Below are 12725 nucleotides of genomic sequence, written 5' to 3'. Positions count from 1 at the left end.
TGTCCTGTATTTCTCCCACCTACACCCAGTAACATTCTAGGTTCAGCTCCTCCATTACTGCTGGCTCCCCAAGCCTTTGCAGTGCTTCTGAGAGTTGCAGGAAATACATTTCTGTGTTTTGTACTTGAAATGAAATATATTTACTAACATTTTTTTGTCTGTATCCAGACAAAAGGGAGAAAGGTGAGTAGTGACACACAGACCCTTGATTTCAGGAGAGCAGGCTTCGGCTCCCTGAAAGAACTGATGGGCATGATCCTGTGGGAAACGAAGATGAAGGGAAAAGAGTTCAAGAGAAATGGCAGTATTTTATAGAAGTCTTCTGAGGGCACAGGAACAAACCATCCCGCTGCACGGTAAGAAGTGCGAATATGGTGGGCAACCAGCTTGGCTTAACAGGGAAATCCTTGGTCAGCTTAAAGTCAGAAAGGATGTGTATAAGAAATGGAAACATGGACAGTTGACTGAGGAGGAGTATAAATATATGGCTGGAGAATGGGGAAGTCAGTGGATGTGATATACCTTGACTTCAGCAAAGCTTTTGATACGGTCTCCTGCAACATGCTTGCTGATAACTTAGGGATATATGGATTGGATCCTTGGACTATAAGATGGATAGAAAGCTGGCTTGATGGTCGGGCTCAACAGGTAATGGTCAATGGCTCAATATCTGGATGGCGGTCGGTTTCAAGCGGAGTGCCGCAAGGCTTGGTTCAGGGGCCGGTGTTGTTCAACATCTTTGTTAATGACCTGGATGAGGGACTGGATTGCACCCTCAGGAAGCTTGTGGATGACACCAAACTAGGGGCACAGGTAGATTCGTTGGAGGGTAGAGAGAGAATCCAGAGTGACCTGGATAAATTGGAGGACTGGGCTGAAAGAAATCTGATGCGGTTCAACAAGGAGACGTGTAGAGTCCTGCACTTGGGGTGGAAGAATCCCAAGCATTGTTATAAGCTGGAGACTGACTGGCTCAGCAGTTGTATGACAGAAAGGGACCTAAGGGTTATGGTGGATGAAGGGCTGGATATGAGTAAACAGTGTGCCCTTGTAGGCAAGAAGGCTAACGGCGTAGCAGGGTGCATTAGGAGGAGCATTTCGAGCAGATCTAGAAAAGTGGTTGTTACCCTCTGTTTGGCACTGGTGAGGCCACATCTGGAATACTGTGGCCAGTTTTGGGCCCCCCAGTATAAAAAAGATGTGGATGTGCTGGAACAGGTTCAGGGGAAGGCAACAAAAATGATTAAGGGGTTGAAGCACAAGACCTATGAAGAGAGACTGAGGGATTTGGTCTTGTATAGTCTACAGAAGAGAAGACTCAGGGGTGATTTAATAGCAGCCTTCAGCTTTCTAAAGGGGAGGGTGAGAAACTGTTCTCAGTGGTGTCAGATGGCAGAACAAGGAGTAATGGTCTGAAGTTGAAGAGGGAGAGTTGCAGGTTAGATATGAGGAAAAACTACTTCACCTGCAGTGAGGTGAAGCACTGGAATGCTTTGCCTAGAGAGGTGGTGGATTCTCCATCCCCCAAAGTTTTTAAGTCCTGGCTTGACAAGACCCTTGATGGGACTCTCTGGATGGTTAGGTAAATAATATTTAAATGAGTCCCTGAATAAGGGAGCAAACTCCCTGTGTGTTCGATGCCGGGACCCAGACCAAATCCCTGCTACGAAACCCAGCCAGGATAATGCATGCCCAGGTAAGTTTCTGGACTCCGCCCTGAGCCTTCTGGAAAGGAGTAGCTAGCAGGAACAATGAGACAAGGACAAGGGTGAAAGGACAAAAAAAAAAAAAAAGTGACTAAGATTTTTATTAAGGAACACAACCAGGTCAGGATGCAACAAGTAACAGTTTAAAGTACAACCTTATTTAAACTCTATTAATACCTACACTTGTGTTTGACACTGTATCCATTTTGAGTCCTGCTCCTTAATTCTTGAAATTGATTTTATTATTCCGCAAGGCAAAAGCTTTGGTTACTGGAGCAAGGGAGGAAGGATAGAGGGGTTTAGGAATGAGGGTTGTTGGGAGTTTAGAAATCCCCGCTGTCTCCTTCCAAAGCCGGAGTGGGGGTGCTAAACCCCACTTCCGTGCAGGGTCGGGTTGCTAGCCCGACCCAAGGGGTTGGTACCTGAGGGCCAGTCGGGACTGTCCCTTTATTTTGTGGGGGTCTCCGGTACCCTCTAGTGGGCCCAACTAAGTGAACCTGGGAGGCGTATGCTCTTCCTCAGATCACTGGGGGAGGATTGACAGCTAAGGGAGGCAGGGAGGCAATGCCTTGTCCTGCAGTTTATTTGAAGGAGGTAGGTAAGGGTAAAGGGAGAAAGGGTAGAAGGTAAAGGGTTAGTTAAAACTTAAGAGCAACACATTATTATAACAACCTACACTTACTATGAACATCAATTATTAATTAAACGTGCTGAAGTTTGGCTAATATGGTGAACCCTGCCTGGGATGTCCAGGCCCGACCTCAGGGGGTCAGGCCCCCGGGCACTTCCACCCCCTCCTCAGAGGAAGGGAACAATGGGGAAGCAGCCCCCCGTTCCCTCGTAGAGGGTCCCGATTACCCAGGTGGGAGTGAATGTAAAATAGGTATATAGCTATATCAAGGTAATTTTTACGTGTCCAGTCCGGTTAGGTAAGGTCCAGTCCAGTAAGAGTCCGGTCTGGTAGTGGTGAAGTGCTGACAAGATGGCAGGCGGCAAGATCGAAGGTGCTGCTGTGATGGCAGGCCCTGGGCTTCAGCAGGCGAGCACGCAGTACCTCACGCTAGTGGTGAGGCCAGGTCGCCGCCCGCCCGATCCACCTCAGGGCTGCTTGTTGCTCCTTGAGGCTAGAGAGCGGTGAGGTGCGATGGCGCGAAGACGCCGCTTCAGGCCGCAAGGCGGCTCAGGGCCCTGTCAGTGATGGCTGAGGTGGCTGGGTGTAATTAGCCAGGCAGTGATTTCGCTCTGTTCAGCACCGCTCAAGGGCGAGTGCTGAGGTGATTTCAGCTCTTAGTTCAGCACCGCTCAAAGGCGAGTGCTGAGGTGATTTCAGCTCTTAGTTCAGCACTGCTCAAAGGTGAGTGCTGAGGTGATTTCAGCTCTATGCCCCTTAAGGCTGGCCTAAGGTTTCAGCAGATGCCACCCAGAAGCAGTCAGCGCCTCCCTATGCAGGGTAACAAAAGCACGTCTGTGTCCCCCAGGGTCGCAGAATGCCTGGACATACCTGCTTATATAGATCAAACTCATACATGATTCATAAGCTAATTTCCATACGAAGGTTCTAAGCACATGTTTTCCAACAGGTCCTCCGGGCCACGGAAGCTTCCAGAAGCTGTTCACCTGCGCCCAATAAGGAGCCTGGATTTCAAATCCCTGATTCTGAGGTGTTTGTGAATTCAGGTTACCGGGGAAACCAACTGACACAGAGTGACCGTTACAGGGGGCTGCTAAATGGCAGCCTATGTGTCTTTAGAGTCTACCTGCCCCTGCAATGATGTTTAATGGCCAAAGGCTTGTTTCCCCTGGCCCACGGGGACGATTATGCCCGAGGGATGAAAAATCCCTGACAACCCTGGCTGGGGTGACTTTGTGGGGGTTGATCCTGCTTGAAGCCAGGTGCTGGACTAGATGACCTCCTGAGATCCCTTCCAGCCCTATGATTCTAGGGGTTATGATGGATGAAAGGCTGGATATGAGTAAACAGTGTGCCCTTGTAGCAAAGAAGGCTAATAGCATATTAGGGTGCATTAGAAGGAGCATTGCGAATAGATCTAGAGAAGTGGTTGTTCCCCTCTATTTGGCACTGTTGAGGCCACATCTGAAATATTGTGTCCAGTTTTGGGCCCCCAGTATAAAAAGGATGTGGATGTGCTGGAGCAGGTTCAGCGGAGGGCAACAAAAATGATTAAGGGGCTGAAGCACGTGACCTATGAAGAGAGAGGATTTGGGCTTATTTAGTTTACAGAAGAGAAGACTGAGGGGTGATTTAATAACAGCCTTCAACTTCCTGAAGGGGGGCTTTAAAGAGGATGGAAAGAAATTGTTCTCAGTAGTGGCAGATGGCAGAACAAGGAGCAATGGTCTGAAGTTACAGATGGAGAGGTGTAGGTTGGATATCAGGAAAAAGTTGTTCACCAGGCAGGTGGTGAAGCATTGGAATGTGTTACCTAGAGAGGTGGTGGAATCTCCATCCCTAGAGGTTTTTAGGTCCTGGCTGAGATGATTTAGTTGGGGTTAATCCTGGTTTAGGCTGGGGGCTGGACCAGATGACCTCATGAGGTCACTTCCAGCCCTAGGATTCTATGATCATCATGATATACTGGGTGGCAAGCATGTTGAAATAAATTGCCAAAATAATTAAAACTGGCATGATTGAATTGTGGTTTTCACAAACAAAATATGGAGAGTTTTAAAATACTGTCTGCAGAATTTCTCAACCAAATACAACAGCAAATGCACATTCAGAGGTAGTAGAGAGGGAAGCAATGGCCATGGGTGTTGCCCCAGTCTGTGTGTCTGGGTAATTTGCTTTTATTCCTTAAGGTCCTGTTGCCTAAGGGACAGCCAAGAATGGGGCCCTAATGTATTGAGCTCTGCACAGAAAGGAATAGATGGTCCCTGTTCTGAGGCTCACAGTCTAAACAGACTGGACCCTAACAGTGTGGGATTCAGAACCCATAAGCAGAGTGAACAATGAGATGGAAACAAATGACCTGTTAGCTCCACAGGCCATTTGTTTTCTGTTTCGTTTTTGGGGGGGTGGGGTTCTTAGGTGTGGGAGTTTGATGGAAAAAAAAGGGAAGTAAAGATTTGTGCTGAGGATGGGGCAGGTGAGAAGATAAGAGAGGCAGGTTTGGAGGATATTGTAGCAAAAGCCGTCTTGCGCAAGGGAGAGAGTGCTGTAAAGAACTGTAGAAGATTCTTCAAATCTACATTTACTTTTGTCTGCTGCACCTGGTAAAACTTTCCAATCTCAGCCATAAGTCTGGGGCTGGTGATCAGCACACGAAGAGCATGGGAACACTAGTGAAGGTCAGAAAATACTTCATATTTCTCTGTATTTATATATGATGGTGACAATAGTGACCTCTATCTGTGAGAAGGCTGAAGACCTTAGTCTTAAAAGCACAACTTCACTTTTATTTATTGAAGCCATTTGTGGGCCCTTTTTTGTAGGCTCTGAAGTCAGTGGGAGCAGGCTAAGATCTTGTATGTGTAGCCTCCCCTCCGTGCTACAAGCACTAAATCCTTTAGGATGGAAATACCGTGGCTTTCTGGCTTGCTTTCAGCTATCGCGTGCTCTTGGTTCGGTGTCAGCCTCAGCCCACAGGATTGTGGAGTCAGCATGTCTTTGGAAGTGCCAGGCTACCAAATAATTCTTGCTCTAGCGTGCTAGATGCTGACTGTCTCTGTTCAGATCTCTTCTGCAGACTTTTCCTTCCCAGAAGCCCATGAATAGCAGCCTTTGTTGGTGAAATCTTCCTGCACCACTGTATGAACAATCTCTCTAAGTTGGCACCATGCTGCCAGTGGAATTTTGGGGGCTGTCTGATTGGACTAAGTTCCTTAGTCTACTGACCCAGCTTGTGAAGCATTGCATATACCAGCAGTGAACAAATACCACTGTCATGCTGTGTGGCTTAGAACAGCTTAAATGAACCTTGACGTTGGGAAGTGTTTCCCTTCTGGAGGGAAGGGAGTCAGATAGCAGTCTAATTTACCACTCTCTAAGGCTGCATCCACACTACAAGATAAATTAGAATTGAAGATATTTAGCTTGATTTTACGATGTGACTGTCTTCACTGAAAATACCATTAGCTCAATTTAGGGAGTACTAATATCAATAGCATAATATCAGTGTTACCTGATGGGCATAGTGTCAAGCGCGAATTCACAAGTTCGATTAAAGGCCAGTGTGGAAGTGCCATGTCTTAAAATCAAATTTATTGGCCTCCAGAGGTGTCCCGTACATAACCCCAATGCCCCTCTGTGCTCCATTCTGGCCACTGCTCTCCAGTTGCGCAGGAATTAGGTAACAGGAAGACTGTGAATTTCAAAGTGGGACCAGGAAACCTGTGGCTGTGGGCTCATGTTTGTGTGAGAGCCTGAGAAATGTCTGTCTGTCTTTGCTATCAGCACTGAGAGTTCATCTCCCCATTGCAAATAGCTCCTGCAGGGAGCTCGTGGTTCTGTCTCTACACTCAGTATTTTTTCTGCACTGCCTGGTGCCAGCCGCTGCCCTGCCACACCACATGACAAATGTTGTTGTAGGGGTTGTGCTTGCATAATAGGCCAAGAAGCTTCTTCTCAGCAGTTTACATTTGTGCGTGAACCCTTCTCTGCCCCACAGGCACCACGCAGTCTGGGCCTTTATCACACTCTGTTACATCAGATGAGTAGCCCCTGACCCCATAAAAGGACGTGCCTTCTTTTCGGTGCTGACCATGCTGCCAGGCAGCACCATGTGCTGGCTTGTGCGTGTTTAGGGCTCCAAGGGTGCGAAAGAATTTCGGGGGCTTGCAGCTGCTATGGGGAAGTCTCCCCTGGCAGAAAAGAATTTTGGGGGATTGAAGCCACTGGGGGGGGAGAAGTCTCCCCTCGTGACTAAGGTATTCAGAGGGACTAATTCAACCGGCCCCTCACTGAATCCCCCCTACGCCCCTAGCAAGGGACCAGTGGGGCTTGCTGCTGCCAGGGAAAAGTGTCCCCTGGAAGCTAAGATCCTTGTGGGGGGGACACTATTTCAACTGGCTCTGGAGCCACAGACCACAGCACTCCCCCACCACCATGCCAAAAATATTTTCAGGAGCTTCCCTTCCATTGCAGACACCTGCTAGTTTTATATTTCTGTTATGAAATCTTTTTTCCTAACATTTCCCATCTGTCTTCATGCTTTGACACCCCCAAAGACACAGGGGGGAGGGCTAGCTGAGATTCCTCTTTCCGTTGTAAGTTTAGCATATGAGATGTCACTGCCATCCCCCATGTTGGCAATATCTGTGTAGTAAAAAGGGAAGACTATCTTTTTTCCTAGACTTTTCTATTCCCTTTCTTCTAACTTTGAGAATACAGTCTGTCCCTGTGTTATTTTCAGGGATCAGATCTTCCCTGTATTATTGTCAGGGGTTGGATGCAATCGCAGGAGAGGAGACACTCAGTGGGTGAACAGTTGAGAACACAGCCTATGCACAGAGCCTTACAGTGCACTGGAAAGTCAAAGACCCTACCCTCTGCAACTTTTTTTTTCCCCCAAAACATTCCCATCATCTCTTTCTTGAAGCTTTTCAGGGTCCTTGTGTTATTTTCAGCGATCGGATGCAATTACAGGAGGGAGGACACTCAGCAGATGGCTAGTTGAGAAATCAGCTACAGAGGAAAGACATTTCTGTAAACTTTTTTGCCATCTTTGCGTATGCCCAACATTTCCTTCATTCCAATGGGAGAAATGGCCGCTTGCTTACCTGGGAGGGGAATGAGGAAAATGCCATATGGGAAGATGATGTCAGAGACCAGGAGCACACCCAGAATGCTATGGGGATGAGGGAACTACGGGGTCAACGTTTGCCAGTTGAGTGTGTCAGTAATAAATTGATATTGTGAGGAGCACATGGGGAGGTGAGGATAGTCAAAATCAAATTTTATTAATTACAGTTAGAAAATCTGTATTTAATAAGTTTGAATTTCTCATAGTGTAGACGCAGCCTAATAGAGCAAAAACAAAATACAAGCTCTCAAAGAGCAGCAAGACCCCTCTGCAAATCCCCCTGTGAGCCCTGGGAGGTAGTTCAGGATTGTCAGCCCAACTTCACAAATGAGAGAACCTGAGCAGAGGTTACGTGATGTGCATAATGTCTCCGAGGGAATTAATTTGAAACCAGGAATTGTCTCCATTCTGAGCATTGACAACACTGTCTTCTCTGCATGCAAACTGCTCGTGGCCTGACAACGAGAAGAACTTCCATAAGCTTAAATTCAACCCCCTTTTAGCTCTGTTTCTCACACGTCATGGGACTGCTTATACTTGCATGAGAATGTGAACCCTGTCCCTCTGGCTATGTCATCTGCTCTCTGGAGCAAAAGCCCATTGTTCTGTTTACTGAAGCATTGGGTGCATATCATATATTATACATAGTGAATTCTGAGGGTCCTCCGCCAGAGATCTGATGAGGTAATGCTAAGAGATTATGGAGCCACATTATGGACTTGGTTATAAACCCTCACTTGTATACATGGTGCCTTCAGAGATGGAAGATCAACCCTTCTCTCACAGTGCTTAGTCTAAGTATTTTAGAGGGCCTGTGATCCTGAGGCGGACATGTGCAGCTGGATTTAGTCTCATTTGAACAGCGCAGAGACTTCCTGTTTGGGTCCTTGTTTCCAGATTTCTGATTACCTTTTGCCAGTGTTTACTTGATTCCTGGTGATCTGGTTTTGAGCAGTTCACGGGAGAAGAGCTGCCTATTTTCTGTTTGTTTACTTTCTGTTCCTGGGCAAATAGGAATTGTGAAGTAAAACTGTACTGAGTCCCAACTGCCCACAGAACCTCCTATGTCTGTTAACCATAGCCCACTCTTGACTTTATCTGTTTCTCCTTTTTTGTTGTCATCAGGCAAAGTTTTGACCCCTTCCCTTCTCCCATGACTATTTCAAAGAAGAGTCTGTTGTCATGGCGAATATCCTCAAATGCCAATGTGTTTTTCCCAAGATTGCTCACCCTTGTTGCTTTGTTCCCTGAACAGAAATAGGGGGTGGAGGGGCAGATCTTCCCTATTTCTCTCCCCACTATTGCTGTTAGATGCTGCCATGCTAATGTAAAGTTATCTAAGCTGCCTGTGAGTACGTGTCCTACATGCGCACCACTCATGTTCTGAAACTCCTTTCTGAAGCAGCTCATAAGTGGAGGCTTGGAGTCTAATCTCTCTCTCTCTCACTCTCAGCTGTCAGCTGTTCCAAAGGGTTATGGGGAAGAGTGTTTTCCTCCGGTGGCTGCATGTAGGCTGGTGCTGTAGCTGTGGACTGAGGGGCAGAGCTTCAGTAGGGTTCTGCAGTGTGGTTTTGATGTGTCCAAACAGAGGTCCTTAAAGTGGCCATGCAGGCAAAAGGCTTTTCCTGGTGTGCAGGGCCCAGGCATCCCATGCTCAGGCCCACTCTGTTTCTCTGGCAGTTAACTCTGGTTACTGCTCAAAGTGGAAGAGTGATGTTTTGCTGCTTCCCCTCTTTCTTTGAGTATTCTCCAGGTCCTCCCTTAAGCAACTGTTAGTGCTATACAGTCTTCCTTTAGCCCCTCTGGGGAGCACTCGCTCTTGAGACCTGTCTTGTGCTGTTCCCTTTGTCCCCCTCTCTTAGTCCTGCTCTGTGTGGACAGGGTCTGGCTTTACATTTCACTCTGCGTTGGTGTGAAATCTCTTCGTCTCCAAAAGTTTTTGTGTGTGTGTATCCCCAACTGGAATTGAAGGCCTCAGCTTAATAATTACCCCCAAATTACTTTCTGTCCATGGCTCCCTTTGAGGCTGAGATCTAACCCTTGCTTTGTGTTTTCTTCCTAGTGTCCTTCAAGTTTCTGAATGTCGGGTCCTGACTATGCTTCCCACCCCAGAAGAGATTGGAAAAAATGGAGTGCAATGGACCCAGCTTCCCTGCACACCAGCCCTGGGGTGGACAGAGCTGCCCGCCTGTGAAGAATGAGGCAAATCCGTACCTGACTGCAATGGGAAGAGTTTTAAAAGTCCTGATCTGTCCTGGATCTGCTACAGAAGCCCTGGGGCTTTGCGTGTTTGAAGAGGTGCTCTGGTGAAAATCCCCAGGCTTGGCCAAAAGCTGTCACGCCAGACAATGGCACTGTCCCACGCAAAGGAGGGTGGTTGGAGGCTGTCTTCTCTGCCATAGCAGTAATTCTCTCAGTGCCTCGGGCTCTCAGAGGCTTGTTTTGTCCCCTCCTTGCCCTTTGCTGTGGAGTAGTGGGGCTTTGTCCTTCAGCCACCAGCCTTGTGCTTGGTGCTCCGCAAACTTTAGGGAAGAAAAATTGAAAGGAGTCTCGAGGCAGAAGCCTGGTGGGAGTACGGTGTTGGATTGGGGTTTGGTTTCAATGTGTGTCAGCTTTCTGCACCACTACTCCCCACATTCTGAAGGGATGGGGAGTGACAGCCAAGAAGGCTTACCTTTGCTCACCTAGGCAGAGAAGGAGGGCATCCAACTTAATTTCACTGTGCCAACTGCGCCTCATTGAATGAATAGCCTGCACTAGACACGTCCCTGTGCTGTTCTAAGCACTTCCCCAATACAGCAGGCTGCTAAAAACCAGACACAGGTGCTGATTGCTGTTGCTGGGACTCCAAAACATCTTTGGGGTTTTTTGTTGTTTTTTATTCTGGACTGTCTTGCTACAGCAGAGATATAGGAAGCCTGGGTGTGGCCTTAACAGAGCCCTGGTTGCTTTTCAGAAGGGCATTTTCTATAGATGAAATATTTTTTTACTAATCTAGAGGCTTTCTATATTGAAAGCCAGTGTAACCACGTGTCTCCATTGGCATACTGGGCATCTCTTTCCGAGATGATAGTACCAATGGCAGACTTGCCTTTCAAAGCCGTGCTGAGAATGAATACGCTTGACATTCAGTTGTGCGTGTGATTGGGGGAAGAACTGGCAGGCCCCCCCACATCTTGGAACCATGTGAGGAGGTGGTTGTACATTTTGTAATCTGTGTAAAACTAGCTGCAAATTAATTAGAAGCTTTTTCTAAACCTTATATGGTGTGTGTGTGTGTGTGTGTGTGTGTGTGTGTGTGTATAATTTTTTCCAATGAAACAAAGTTATTGGATAAAACCACACTTTTTTTTTCTGCGACTTTATCCCATTGATAACACACGAACACTACAGTGACACTGGGAATAAACCTAGTGTTTGAGGGCTCTGGAGTGTGAACACGTTTGGGCAGGGTTGGAGAGACACTTCAGAGTGATTGGGGAATAACAAAACTCTTCGGATAAAATGAAGGAGGCTGAGCTGAGCCAGGCCTGCTGACATTCTCTGCAGCCTCTGTCCCCTGCTAATTTGAATCCAGTAACTGGCAACCTGGTTGTTCTGGCTTCTCCTGCTGTTACGGAATTTTTTCTGCTACTACTTACCAGTTCTAGTCCTGTAGGCAAACCCTGTAGAAGTATGATCGGGGTTCTGGCCTGTGGACAGTTCTTGTCCACAGCCAGGATCTGAAGGGGCTAGGAAAGCTAGCTGGCAGTTTTCTCTCAGCCTGTCATTGGTTGCAGTGGTAGGATCTGTGGGGAGGGGGTGGTTCTTTCCAGTGTTCTATCAGATTTAATGATGAAATTCTTTCTGGAGGTGGCAGATGAGCCTTCTTGTGAAAGGTTTGTGTGGTAAGGTGCTGGCAGTTTGGATTGCTTTACTGCCTTGTCTTCATTCTGCGTGCTTCAGGATTTCACTAGAACTGCTGGAGATTGGAGCAAAAATGGGACAGACTCCTGGCCATCTGAAAGGAGGCCTTTTGAGGGTTAGACCCTTTGGGGGAAGGCTAGCTGGAAGCTACTTCATGGCTTCTCTTTACAGAAGACTTGGGTTCAGCTGAACTCTTTTCACTGGAACATGTCCTGGTTTCACACCCTCACATACCTCTTGCTGTACTGCCCAGTAAGGCAACCACCACCTTTGAATCAGAGGCAGATTTGGAATTAGATTTTTCTCGTGCATTGCTGAATGGGGGTAATGGCAGCAAAAATGTTTAGCCCTGGTCAGTCAGAGCAACTGAAAGATGATAGTCCTCCAGTCCCTTCCCAAAGCCATCGGCACCCAGGTCTGGCACTTGTTGTGTACCTTGCCGCCAAAAAGAGCAGCAGCTAATGGCCTGATTATTAGGGCAAGCTGGATCTTTTCTATTGGTACATAACAGCAACTCACTGTACCAGCATGGTTAAACCACAAGTGAATTTCTCAGGCCTAGACCACTTCCCCCCAGAATCCCCGGTGTGGCGAGATACCCTCCAAATGTGAGCACAGGGTAGTGCAGTAGCTTGTGGCATTATGACTCTCGAGATGTGTTTGCATGTTAGCTGTGTTGCATCTCACAGCCACAGTGAGCCCCAGCGGGGATGTGACAGTGTGCTGACATTGACAGTGTGTTTTTGTGCTCTAGTAGGTTAGGCTAGCACGGGGGCCAGCAACCTTTCCCAGGTGGAGTGCTGAAATTTGACCTTTTGACCGCTGTACAGAGTGCCCATGATACTTTTTAAAGTCACTAATAGTCCTACGTACAATAGCTTCATTAATAGATAAGTAAAGACACAGAGCTTTACCATTTAGGTGGCGGTTGGTAGCATTAGCTGGTCTTTTGTAAATTCACAGGAAGCATGTCTGTGAGCAAACTCCCAGCTGCATGGAGCAGGAGGGGTGGGGCTGAGCTTCCTCCTTGTGTGCTAATAAAAATCTGCTTGTGTGCCACTCTTGGCACGTGTGACAGGGGTTGCTGACCCCTGAGCTAGTGTGTGTTGACTGAGCCATGCTGGCTTACGCCATAGCTAAGCAGCGTTAAAGACAGAGCCTAAAGATTCAGGACTATCATATTAGTTACCAGCACTCAGAGTGCAAACCCAGTGCAAGTCAGAGCCACTAAGTGAGCATATCTGTGCATTGTAAACAGCGACTGCTTTAGAGGTTCCTTTCAATGTGTCCAGTCCAAAGAGCACCATGTTAATGCACGAACATACGGCGCCTGCTGCAGCCTGCATGTCCT

At 47.5% G+C, this 12725-nt stretch overlaps 1 protein-coding gene across 2 annotated transcripts in view; it reads left to right on the top strand.

Moving 5' to 3' along the window:
- Positions 1 to 10778, top strand: part of FOXO4 (forkhead box O4) — a 29312-nt gene extending 18534 nt beyond the window's left edge. For both annotated transcript variants that reach the window (XM_075007441.1, XM_075007440.1), the window contains exon 3: positions 9531 to 10778. The gene's annotated coding sequence lies outside the window, so the exon portion shown is untranslated. The remainder of the gene's footprint in view (positions 1 to 9530) is intronic.
- The last annotated feature ends 1947 nt before the right edge of the window (positions 10779 to 12725 follow it).

Source organism: Carettochelys insculpta, chromosome 13 (assembly GCF_033958435.1).
Source record: "Carettochelys insculpta isolate YL-2023 chromosome 13, ASM3395843v1, whole genome shotgun sequence".
NCBI lineage: Eukaryota > Metazoa > Chordata > Testudines > Carettochelyidae > Carettochelys > Carettochelys insculpta.
This window is presented reverse-complemented; position numbering and strand designations above follow the sequence as displayed.